General features: G+C 48.0%; 1 long non-coding RNA gene across 1 annotated transcript; it reads right to left on the minus strand.

The window, feature by feature from the left end:
* Positions 1–749: 749 nt before the first annotated feature.
* LOC307201484 lies at positions 750–12,667 on the minus strand. The gene is made up of 3 exons (XR_013832728.1): positions 12,560–12,667; positions 12,324–12,444; positions 750–814 (listed from the first exon to the last, which is right to left on the minus strand). It is a non-coding gene; the product is annotated as an uncharacterized lncRNA (long non-coding RNA).
* Between the last annotated feature and the right edge of the window lie 413 nt (positions 12,668–13,080).

A 13,080-nucleotide genomic window follows, 5' to 3' on the forward strand; every position in this document is an offset into this window, starting at 1 on the left:
GTTCTGAAACTTCTGTTCATCCACTTCATTCTTAGGCCCTCAGTTCCAGTACAGTGGTACCTCAGGTTACATACGCTTCAGGTTGCAGACTCCGCTAACCCAGAAATAGTACTTCGGGTTAAGAACTTTGCTTCAGGATGAGAACACAAATTGTGCAGCAGCAGCAGGAGGCTCCATTAGCTAAAGTGGTGCTTAAGGTTAAGAACAATTTCAGTTTAAGAACAGACCTCCAGAACGAATTAAGTACTTAACCCGAGGTCCCACTGTATTACAACCTGTCATTTATAGCACAATCTGCTTATTGCCTCAGTCCCAAGATGCTTGTTCTTCAGGCAGGAACTCTCAAAGTAGCAGCAGACATAAATGCCGTGAGGAGACCCCTCACAGAGCTACAATTCCCACAGTTCCTTGGGAAGTGGGGTTGATTGTTAGCGCTCTTGGTATTGTAGCTCTGGGAGGGGGATAGGGGGGTCCCAACAACTCTCAAGGCCCAACTGCCGTTCCCAGGATTACTTGGGGGAAGCCATGGCTGGTCCAAGTGGTATAATAGTGTTTCAAATGTCTGCAGCTGGACTGGCGAAGTTGGAGTTGGTTCAGATTCCTGCATTGAAGGGGGGTGGACTAGATGGCTCTGAGTGTCCCTCCCAACCCTACAATTCTGTGATTTCCCGGCACCCCAGTTCAGCCTAAGGAGAGTCGGGGAGAGCAGTGAGAGCTAAAAGCAGGTTTATTGGAGGGGGAGGGGGGAGGGACGTGGTCGAGGCTGCCACGTCCAGGCGGCACTTCTGCGGAGGGCGCCGGCTGCTTCTCTGGCCTAGCGGAATGAGAGCACCGCCTTGACGATGAGCGCAGCCTGGCTGAAGATGCTCTCTTCCTCCTCGGTGTCTTCGTTCGGCACCTGCGGAAGAGGCGAAGTCAGGAGCATTAGACGGAGAGGACGGAGCTGCGCGAAGGGGCGAAGGAGGGACCCACGTGACGGGGAGGGAGAGAAACTCACCCTGAAGTTGACGAGCGGGTTCTGATTCTTGAGGAAGGCGTCGATGGCAAAGGCGAAGGTCGCCGCGTACAGCCTGCAGGAGACAGCAAAGAGGAGAATGGTCGGGCCATGGCCTCGTCATTGGGAAAGGATCCCTGGCCGACGGGGCGGGCTTACCTGGCCCCCTCGCTGAAGTTCTCACGAAGGGACGGGATCTCGGCCCAAACGGGCTGCACGTGGCTCTGGTTGACTCCGCTCAGCGCCATCCTTGCACTTCAACCTCTTCGGTGCCGTCGGAGACCGAGGAGCCCTTTTTACGCCGTGCATCGCTGCATTCATGCCCGACTTTCCCATAAATAGGTTTATGGGAATAAACAGAGAAGAAGAAGACTCCAAACAATCACTTGGAACATCAAAAGAAAGAATAACACTTGCCCAATCTGTAGCCTAGTGTAACTGGTATGGTTAAAAATGTGGGAGACCCAGACAGGATTCATAGGAATATATTTATAGGGTACTGAACTGGGAGCCAGGCCCAAACTGGACCATTTCCCCTGGAATCCTAATTGAATCACTCAAGCATAAGAAAATCAACAACATAAATATTCTTCCTTATTTCAGGATTGGTGGGAAATGGTCCAGTTTGGAACTGGGCCCCAGTTCGGGAGCCTTGTTCTGAGTCTGTTCCTATGTTTATTCCCATAAACTTATTATGTCTTGCATGAGCACTTCAGTCGTGCATATTTTTCAGTAGGCTGAACTAGATTCTCAGCCCCACCTGCAATATGTTACATTTGGGGAGTTTGGCAATGTGGGTATGAATCGCATGCTCTTCATTGTTCAATATTTGGTGCTGGGTCCAGCAAGCGGTGGGACAAGATTCTTTGGGTGGATCTCTAGGAAAAGAAACAGCAGCCCAGCACCAACAGGAAGCTTCTAAAGAGAAATTGCACAGTTTTCAATAGGGCAGCTCTTAGGATATTTGAAGATGCCTATAATTTATAAGCTTTTGTTGTTGTTGTTTAGTCGTTTAGTCGTGTCCGACTCTTTGTGACCCCAAGGACCAGAGCACGCCAGGCACTCCTGTCTTCCACTGCCTCCTGCAGTTTGGTGAAACTCATACTGGTAGCTTCTAGAACACTATCCAACCATCTCTTCCGCTGTTGTCCCCTTTTCCTTGTGCCCTCAATCTTCCCCAAGTTAAACTTCCCCAAATCCTTCAACAGTTCCTCATCTGGCTTGGTTTACACGGGACACTTGTTACATTGAATTGCACTTGCTATGTTACTGACCATTCACTCATTTCGAAGGGGTCCTTTTGGAGACCCCTTTTTCCCTTCACCCCCCCCAACAATGTACTATCATACTCAACTTTGGCCACCTCACTGCTCTTTCCTGACGCTGGACTGTTGATGAACAACTTAAAAAGGAAGAAACCTCCTCTTTTTCCTCCCCGATCCTTGTGACTCCCAGTTCCCCTCACCCCTCACCATTGGCCATGCTGCCTGAGGCTGAAGGGAGTTGGAGTCCAAGGAAGTCAGGGGGGTTCCACAGGTTCTCCATCCCTGCCCTACAGCACCCCAGACACACAGGCCGCTTCGCTGTTTGAATAGCTTTTACGTTCCTCCGAGGGCTTAGCCCGCTTCCCTGCAGTTTCCACTCATTTGGCACTGCAGACAAGACGGACCCATTTCTCCGTGTGGTGATTTAATTTCTAGAGCCCAGATGAGGGAGGGTGAATTCTGAAGAACAGCCATGCTAGTAACTCTGCACAAAGAACATTTCAGCTTGACGTCCCTGAAATGCGAAAAGCAATAGGCAAAGTGGAGGCTGTGATTTATTTGTGTCTTGAGACAAACAGATGCCAACGATAACAGCAACATTAATGGGGACCAGGAAATAGGAACAGTCCCTAATAAGAGGGACAGTAAGAGTGCTTGCATTTTGCTTTCATGATACCAGAGGCAGGTTGCCAGCCTGGCTCTGTAGGTGGCAGACAGCGTTCTGGCAAAGGGTGGCCATGTCCTTCTCTTTTTCTTGTCCCAGCAGGTGCCCTGATAGTAAATGGGAGCTGAGAGGCCTCTGCTTGCTGTTCAGCCTCTGGGGTTACAGAAGGGGTTAAAGAGCCCTTTGCTGGTGAGGATGAGCTGGTGGGATGAGGCTAATTCTGCTGGCCTTTCAATTCTTTCTTAGTATCGCCCTGTTGAAAATGAGGGACTGTGAATATGAAGGGCCACAAGAGGGGAGAAAGGGGAAACTCCCAAAACCTCTTGAGTTCCTGCCATCTTCAGGGTGCTGCAAAGCCCACTCAGAAAGCCCACAATTCCCATTCATGATTCTAGTATAGTGTCTTCCAAACGTGGGTCTCCAGCTGTTTTTGGACTACCTTTCCCATCATCCCTGACCACTGGTCCTGCTTGCTAGGGATGATGGGAGTTGTGGTTCATCCACAGGAGGAGACACAAATTTGGGAAACACTGTTCTAGTCCACCTGCTGTCCGCTCTACATGATAGGCAAGGCTTGGAACAGTATAATACTTTTTATTTACTCTTGTGTGCCCTCCTTGCTTCTCTCTTCTTCCAGCCAACATCCAGCTAGTCAGTGTGTGCTCCGCTCTTCCCTCATTTATGCAATTTATGCAAAGCCCTCCACACCCAAATATATGCAAATATGTTTTGATTCCCACAAACCATACTCGGCCCAGGCTTCATTTTCTCTTCATGCAGATATTATAGGCACCTTCAGATATCCTAAGAGCTGTCCCATGGAAAACTGTGCAATTTCTCTTTAGAAGCTTCCTGTTGGTGCTGGGCTGCTGTTTCTTTTCCTAGAGATCCACCCAAAGAATCTTGTCCCACCGCTTGCTGGACCCAGCACCAAATATAGAACAAGGAAGAGCATCCGATTCATACCCACATTGCCAAACTCCCCAAATGTAACATATTGCAGGTGGGGCTGAGAATCTAGTTCAGCCTACTGAAAAATACGCACGACCGAAGTGCTCATGCAAGACATAATAAGTTTATGGGAATAAACATAGGAACAGACTCAAAACAACTTGCAATGTCAAAAGAAAGAACGTAACACTTACCCAATCTGTAGTTCAGCCGAGTCTAATTAGTGAAGTTAAATATATGGGAGAACCAAGCTGGATGATGAGAAATACATTTCAAGGCTCCTGAACTGGGGCTCAGTTCCAAACTGGACCATTTCCCACCAATCCTGAAATAAGGAAGAATATTTATGTTGTTGATTTGCTTATGTGTGAGTGATTCAATGAGGATTCCAGGGGAAATGGTCCAGTTTGGAACTCGCTCCCAGTTCAGTACCCTGTAAATATATTCCTAATAATCGTGTCTGGGTCTCCCACATATTTAACCTTACCAGTTACACTAGGCTATAGATTGGGCAAGAGCTATTCTTTCTTTTGATGTTCCAAGTTATTGTTTGGAGTCTCCTTCTCTGTTAATTCCCATAAACCTATTTATGAGAAAGTCGTGCATGAACGCAGCGCCGACGGCAGGAGGAAGCCGAGGGGGACACGCCCCCCGGGGGTGGGATGGACGGCATAAAAAGGGCTCCTCGGTCTCCGACGGCACCGAAGAGGTTGAAGTGCAAGGATGGCGCAGAGCGGAGTCAGCCAGAGCCACGTGCAGCCCGTTTGGGCCGAGATCCCGTCCCTTTCGGAGAACATCCGCTGTACGCGGCGACCCTCCACTACACCGTCGCCCGCGCCCTCGGCACAGGGAACCCGCTCGCGGACCCCGTCACCTCCAGGGTGAGTCTGTCTCCCTCCCCGTCGGGCGGGGGCTCCAGACGTGGGTCCCTCCTTCGCCCCTTCGCGCCGCTCCGTCCTTCTCCCTCTAGCGCTCCCCGCCTTCGCCCCTCCCGCGACTGCCGAGCCCAGACATCCAGGTGGTAATGGACGTCGACGTCCGGGCTCCTAGATAACAGCGCCAGCGTCTCCATCGACAGCCGCCGCAGCCCCGTCTGCTGACCTTAGGCCAGAGAAGCAGCCGCACCCTCCGCAGAAGTGCCGCCTGGACGTGGCAGCCTCGAGCACGTCCGCTCCCCCCCCCCCCCCAATAAACCTGCTTTTAGCTCTCACTGCTCTCCCCGAATCTCCATAGGCTGGACTGGGGTGCGGAGAAATCACAGAATTGTAGGGTTGGGAGGGACACTCAGAGCCATCTAGTCCAACCCCCTTCAATGCAGGAATCTGAACCAACTCGTCCCTGGCAGGCGGCCATCCATCCTCGGCTTAAAACCTTCCAAGGCTGCCAAGCACTGACAGCAGCAGCCACTGTAGGCAAGAACTCTGAAACTATGACCCCAAGAGCTGATGGTCACAAGAGAGGATGGAGTTTGTTCCTGAAGGTAAAGAATGGCTGTATGTGGAAAGATGGAACAAATGGGACAATTCCGATATTTCTCAGTTTCCCCTTTTTACAATCCTGAGTTCGGTTCGCCAGACTCGTACATCAGCTGGTGATTTTATTTTAAAGCCCTCACAAAATACCTCAGCTTTTCAAATGTGCATTTCTCCTTAGATGTGTGTTTTTGTCCACCTGTTTGCTTAAGGTGCACATTTCTGCAAGCAGTTCCACCTAATAGAATTCCACTGGTTGTCCACAAGTAATAGCGTGACCAGAGGGAGAAAAACCTGTCCCACACCATGCATCATGTTATAGATTCTGATCATGGCACCCTTTCCTTGCCTTTTCTCTAAACCGGTGGTTCCCAGTCAGTGGTCCGTGGACCTCAGGGGTTCTGTGTGACCCATTCAAGGCGTCCGTGGAACGCTGTCCGGGACATCCTGCTTTGGGGAGCTGTGTTCATGTGCAAGATCGTGGCACCCAAACAGAAGTAGCAAGTCAGGGTAGGCATCATCTCAGAGTCTTTATCACTCCCAAGCCTCATGCCTTTCTTTCCACTGCTTGGTGTAGCAGATAAAGAAGAGATAACTATCCTGAGTTCTGTGCATGGCTAAACAAGGGCCACATCCTGGCTATACATCTAGAGCACTCATACCACTTGAACAGTCGTAGCTTTCCCCCAAATAATCCTGTAGTTTGTTTTTTTTGTTTTTTTTAAAATTAATTTTTATTGATTTTTCAAACAAGTAATAAAAACTCAACAGAACAGACAAAAGAAAAACAAAAAACAGATAGGGCACATAACAATTAAACCCATGTAATTTTAAATTCCTCATTTCATACCCTTCTTTCTTTTGACTTCCCCATGCCTCCCCTTCCTTGCATCCTTGTTTAATGATTCTTTAGCAACCCTTAGGTCCATTGTCTTAATTCCCTTTCATAAAATTCCCTTTATTTTTTTAGTTACTGCTGCAATTCTTTACCTCTTACCCCCTGACATCTTAACATTCCTCAATTTTACAATTGTTTTTGAGATATATTTTAAATTTCTTCCAGTCCTCCTCCACTGTCTCTTTCCCCTGGTCACGGATTCTGCCCGTCATCTCGGCCAGTCCCATAAAGTCGATCACCTTTGTTTGCCATTCTTCCAGAGTAGGTAGTTCTTGCATCTTCCAATACTTTGCCAGTAGAATTCTTGCTGCTGTAGTGGCGTACATAAAGAAAATCCTATCCTTCTTTAGCACCGATTGGCCAACCATGCCCAAGAGAAAAGCCTCTGGTTTCTTAGGAAAAGTCCACTTAAGGACCTTCTTAATTTCATTATAGATCATCTCCCAGAAAGCTTTAACCCTTGGGCAGGTCCACCAAAGGTGGTAAAAAGTGCCTTCAGTCTCATTACATTTCCAACACTTATTATTAGGCAAATGGTAAATTTTTGCAAGCTTGACTGGGGTCATGTACCACCGATAGATCATTTTCATAATATTTTCTTTTAAAGCATTACATGCAGTAAATTTAATACCGGTGGTCCATAACTGTTCCCAGTCAGCAAACATAATATCATGACCAATATCTTGTGCCCATTTAATCATTGCTGATTTCACCATTTCATCCTGTGTATTCCATTTCAACAGCAAGTTATACATTTTCGATAAATTCTTGGTATTGGATTCCAACAATTCTGTTTCTAATTTTGACCTCTCTTTCTGAAATCCTATTTTCCTGTCCTGTTTAAATGTCTCATTTATCTGATGATAGTGCAACCAATCTCGAACCTTGGGCTTTAGTTTCTCATAACTCTGAAGTTTAACCCTTTCATCATCATATTCTAGAATTTCATAATATTTTGGCCATTTGGAGTCCATATTAAGCTTTTTTACTTCCCTAGCTTCCATTGGTGACACCCACCTAGGGGTTTTGCTTTCCAACAAATCTTTGTATCTAATCCAAACATTATACAATGCTTTCCTTACAATATGGTTTTTAAAGCTTTTATACACCTTTGCCTTGTCGTACCATAAGTATGCATGCCAACCAAAACTATTGTCATACCCTTCCAGATCCAAAATGTCAGTGTTCTCAAGAAGTAGCCAGTGTTTCAACCAGCAGAAAGCTGCCGATTCATAATAAAGTCTTAAGTCCGGCAGGGCAAACCCCCCTCTGTCCTTTGCATCAGTTAAAATCTTAAATTTAATTCTGGGCTTTTTGCCCTGCCAGACAAATTTTGATATGTCTTTCTGCCACTTCTTGAAACAGTCCATCTTGTCCAAAATCTGCAACGTCTGGAATAAAAACAGCATTCTAGGCAATACATTCATCTTAATAGTAGCAATTCGGCCTAACAAGGAAAGTTTCAACCTTGACCATATTTCCAGATCCTTCTTTACTTCTGACCAACTTTTTTCATAATTATCCTTAAATAAGTTCACATTCTTGGATGTTAAGTTTATCCCCAGGTATTTTACCCTTTTTGTTATTTCCAAGCCTGTTTCATTCTGAAAACTCTCTCTTTCTTCCATTGTTAAATTTTTTTTCCAACACTTTCGTTTTTTGTTTGTTCAGTTTAAAACCTGCTACTCGACCAAATATTTCAATTAATTCTAATACTCTTTTAGTACTAGTGTCTGGCTGTTGCAAGGTCAATACTAGGTCATCTGCAAATGCTCTTAGTTTGTAATGTCTAACTCCGACCTGAACTCCTTTAACCAACTGGTCCTTTCTAATCATATTTAACAGAACCTCCAGGACTGATATAAAAAGCAAAGGGGATATTGGGCATCCCTGCCGTGTACCTTTTTCTATGGATATTTCTTCTGTTACCACATTATTTACAATTAACTTAGCTTTTTGTTTAGAATATATTGCACCTATACCATTTTCAAAACCTTGGCCTACCCCCATTCCTTGGAGATTCTTTTTCATAAAAGTCCAACAGATATTGTCAAAGGCTTTCTCCGCGTCCACAAAAATCAAGACTGCCTTCCTATTAATGTCAACGTCTAACAGCTCCAAAATGTCTATAATGTTCCTCACATTATCTGACATATGTCTCCCTGGGAGAAAGCCTGTTTGGTCCTTATGAATCTCCTCTATCAGCACTCTTTTCAATCTTTTTGCCAAAATGTCTGCAAAAATTTTGTAATCCACATTGAGAACCTCCAAACAAGCTCAATAATCCTGTAGTTTGATAAGGGTGCTGAGAGGTGCTAGGGGACTCTTCACTAGGCTACAATTTCCACAGGATTGGGAATTATTACAGTGGTGCCTTGGGTTACAGACGCTTCAGGTTACAGACTCCATTAACCCAGAAATAGTACCTCGGGTTAAGAACTTTACCTCAGGATGAGAACAGAAATTGTGCGGCAGCAGCAGGAGGCCCCATTAGCTAAAGTGGTGCTTCAGGTTAAGAACAGTTTCAGGTTAAGAACGGACCTCCAGAACGAATTAAGTTCTTAACCTGAGGTCCCACTGTATTGGGAAGAGGGATTGGTTGTTAAACCACTCTTGGTATGGTAGCTCTGGGAGGGAAATAGGGGTCTCCTAACAACTCTCAAAGCCCAACTACAGTTCCCAGGATTATTTTGGGGAAGTTGTGGCTGCCCATAGTGTTTTAAATGCATAGAGCGGGTGTGGCCAAGTTGGTGCTGTGTGCTTTCAGTGCTGAACAGCTTGGTCTTGGGGGCAAATCTGTGGGATGTAAACACAGGAGCAGTCAATGACTACATTCCTAGAGTGTACATGTTAGAACATGGGGAGGGATGTCTGTCTAGCAAGCAGGTAAACTTCCTGAGGACGGACTTCCTCCGCATGTGACCAGAGGTGGGTGTGGCTTCACCTGTGCAGGTAAATGATAAAAGCACAGGGCAGGCAGCCATATATCTCTCTCTCATCTTCATCTTCTGAAGGAGCAACATGCCCTCTTGACTCTCAGCCAAGAGAGGACAGTACTATCTTCCTATAAGATAGATTCTGAGTGTATGTAACCCTTTTTAAAGCTGTCTGCCTTCTGGGATCATATTGTGAACAGAACGTGAGTAAACTCTTTTATACTTTTATAAAGACTGTGTTGTGTCTTGTATTTTAAGAGGGAACAAAGGGGAAATTACCAGAGTAATTATTATAGAGGTTCTAGAGAACCTGTGCAAGCGTTACCGTTGCGAACTTAAAGGGGAATGTCTATAAACTCTGCTGATATTTTGGGAACTTGTTAGCACAAGTTGGATAAGGATATAATTAGTCAATATATCCTCTCCTGCACCCCAGAACATTCCCACATAATCCACTGAGCATTGAAACCAGTGAGAGTTCTTGCCTCCTCTCCTGAAGAACCTCCAGCCTGGGGTGTTGGTATTGCCAGCGAACACGGAGCCCTTCTCCAAGGGCAAAATGGTGCTCTCCCAATATTTGGGTCCCTCCAGGCCCTGCTATACAGCTGTTCTGAAACAGACTTTCTCGGGAGGTGGTGGACTCTCCTCTCTGGGAGGGTTTTAAGCAAAGGTTGGCTGGCTGCTTGTCAGGGATGCTTTAGCTGAGATTCCTGCATTGCAGAGGGCTGGACCAGATGACTGTGGGGGTTTCTTCTTAATGTGCCTTCTTGCCTGCAAGGCCACACTCGCCCCTCTTCTCCTTAACTTCTGGTTTAGTTAACCCAGGGTTTCTGATGCCACTCATGTTTCTGCCTTCTAGCAGTGTGCACCCACTGTGCCACACCTATAATACCCACCTGCTTTGGGGAACACAGGAAAGAAAACATTGGTTGAAGTCCACAGCCAAGGCCCTGGTAAAGCCCCTGGAGTTCTTCACAGGAATGTCTGGAGGGCTTCCTCCTGCCTCCAACTTAGCACCCTCAACACACAGTGACTCTTCGTTTTCACCCATTCCCTCCACTTGCTCAGAGTCCCATCTTGCCAAACACCCCAAAGGTAACGTATTGAGCCTGAGGCTGGACATTTAGTTCAGCCAACATAAAAATATACACAACATAATAGGTTTGTCGAAATCAACAGAGGAACAGACTTCAAACAACAACTTGGAACATGAAAAGAAAAAGGAACCCTTAGCCAATCTGTAATTCAGACCAGTCTAATAGGTGAGATTAAATAATGGGAGAACCAGGCTGGATTATCATAAATATGTTTCTAAGACACCAGATCCTCCAATTCTCTAGGGACAACCCCAGATTTACAGAAGCCATCCTGGTTTCCTATTTGATTCTGGAATGTCCCTTTTAGGACGTTCAGGCCCCATCCCTGTTCTGAAACTTCTGTCCATCAATTTCATTCGTAGGCCCTCAGTTCCAGTATCACAACCTGTCATTTATAGCACAGTCTGCTTATTGCCTCCGTCCCAAGATGCTTGTTGGTCAGGCAGGAGCTGTAAAAGTAGCAGCAGCCATAAATACTGCCATAGATACTGGAGTAGCTCTGGCAATTTGCAGCAAATTAACTAACAGCAGGGGGACGCAGGTGGCGCTGTGGGTTAAAGCCTCAGCGCCTAGGGCTTGCCGATCGAAAGGTCGGCGGTTCGAATCCCTGCGGCGGGGTGCGCTCCCGCTGCTCGGTCCCAGCGCCTGCCAACCTAGCAGTTCGAAAGCACCTCCGGGTGCAAGTAGATAAATAGGGACCGCTTACCAGCGGGAAGGTAAACGGCGTTTCCGTGTGCGGCTCTGGCTTGCCAGAGCAGCGATGTCACGCTGGCCACGTGACCCGGAAGTGTCTCCGGACAGCGCTGGCCCCTGGCCTCTTAAGTGAGATGGGCGCACAACCCCAGAGTCTGTCAAGACTGGCCCGTACGGGCAGGGGTACCTTTACCTTTACCTTTAACTAACAGCAAGGTTAACTAACAGCAGGATTGTTAACAGAAGTTTCCAGAACTGAGGAAACAACAAAATAAACCTATAATCATGTTGAAAAAAGGGACACAAGAGGAGGTGGAGGGATAGTTGCATAAGAAAAAATATGTAATTTGTCCATGCAAAGCTCTGAAGTCATGAGGCAAACATTGCATGCCAGCCTGATGGTTAATTTATTCAACAGCAGGTATTGGAGCTTAAGGCTACCTGGATTTGGACTCCTTTATCCTGATCCAGGACGGAGGTCCACTGGAATTCCTCAAAAGTGTCAATAATGTACTCTGCACATAGTCAGAGAATGCTACTCCAAACTGCAGGTCCCCTGCTACAGAGCTATTCTACCTTGGAAGGGACACTCCCAGGAGGTTTTAAGCAGAGGATGGATGGCCACCTGTCAGGGATGATTTGGTTCAGATCCCTGCATTGAAGGGGGTTGGACAAGATGACTCTGTGAGTCCCTCCCAACTCTACAATTCTGTGATTTGCCCACGTAAGGAGACTCCGGGAGAGCAGTGAGACCTAAAAGCAGGTTGGCGGGGGGGATGAAATGTTTAATTGGATTGTTTTTATTGTTTTTATTTTGGATATGACATGGCAAGATCTGATATGTTATTAATTGAGATGTTATCAATGAAAAAAAAAATTTAAAATGTGATTTTTAAAAAATAGAAGCCAATGAGAATCCTTGTCTCCTCTCGTGAAGGGCCTCCAGCCTGTGCCTGGGCATTGCCGGCTCAAAGGAAGCCCTTCTCAAGAAGCCAAATGGTGTTTCCTGCCATTTTGGGCCCCTCCAGGCCTGCAGGCTCCCCTGCTATAGAGATATTCCCCCGTGGAAGGGACACTCCCGGGAGGTGGTGGAATCCCTTTCCTTGGAAGGTTTTAAGCAGAGGATGGATGGCCGCCTGCCAGGGACCATTTGATTCCGGGGTTTGGACTAGATGACTCTGAGTGTCCTTCCCAACTCCATTATTTCCCCGCATCCCCCACCCCATTCAGCCTAAATAGACTCCGGGAGAGCAGTGAGAGCTAAAAGCAGGTTTATTGGGGGGGGGGGGGGGGGAGGTCGAGGCTGCCACGTCCAGGCGGCACTTCTGCGGAGGGTGCGGCTGCTTCTCTAGCCTAGCGGTACTTGGAGGTCAGCATGACGGGGCTGCGGCGGCTGTCGATGGAGACGCTGGCGCTGTTATCTAGGAGCCCGGACGTTGACGTCCATTACCACCTGGATGTCTGGGCTCGGCAGCTGCGGGAGGGGCGAAGGCGGGGAGCGTTAGACGGAGAGGACGGAGCGGCGCGAAGGGGCGAAGGAGGGACCCACGTCTGGAGCCCCCGCCCGACGGGGAGGGAGACAGACTCACCCTGGAGTTGACGGGGTCCGCGAGCAGGTTCTGGGCGGGCAGGGCGCTCAGGTTGCTGGGGTCGCCCTCGCCTTCCTCCAGGATGCGGCGGTAGACGGACTTGTAGATTATGGTTATCAGCTGCGTCCTAATGGGGACGCGGCTACGGGAGGAGGGGGAGAAGAAGGTCAGCTTGCGGGAAACGAGAGTAAAGAGGAGAAGGGGCGGGCCATGGCCTCGCCATCGGGAGAGGGTCCCTGCCCGACGGGGCGGGCTTACCTGGGCACAGCCTGGGCGCCGATGTCTGCGGAACGGGACGGGATCTCGGCCCAAACGGGCTGCACGTGGCTCTGGTTGACTCCGCTCAGCGCCATCCTTGCAGTTCAACCTCTTGCTGCCGTCGGAGCGAGGGCAGACATTTTATTGCCGTCCACCCCAGCCTCCCCGCCCCCGCGAGTGACGTCTCTCTCGGGCTCTTCCTTCCGTCAGCTCTGCTGCCTCTCCCGCGTCCCAGCCTCCCACGGCCTTGGCTGGGATTCGGG

Source organism: Podarcis cretensis (genome assembly GCF_951804945.1).
Source record: "Podarcis cretensis genome assembly, chromosome: 13".
Taxonomy (NCBI): Eukaryota; Metazoa; Chordata; class Lepidosauria; order Squamata; family Lacertidae; genus Podarcis; species Podarcis cretensis.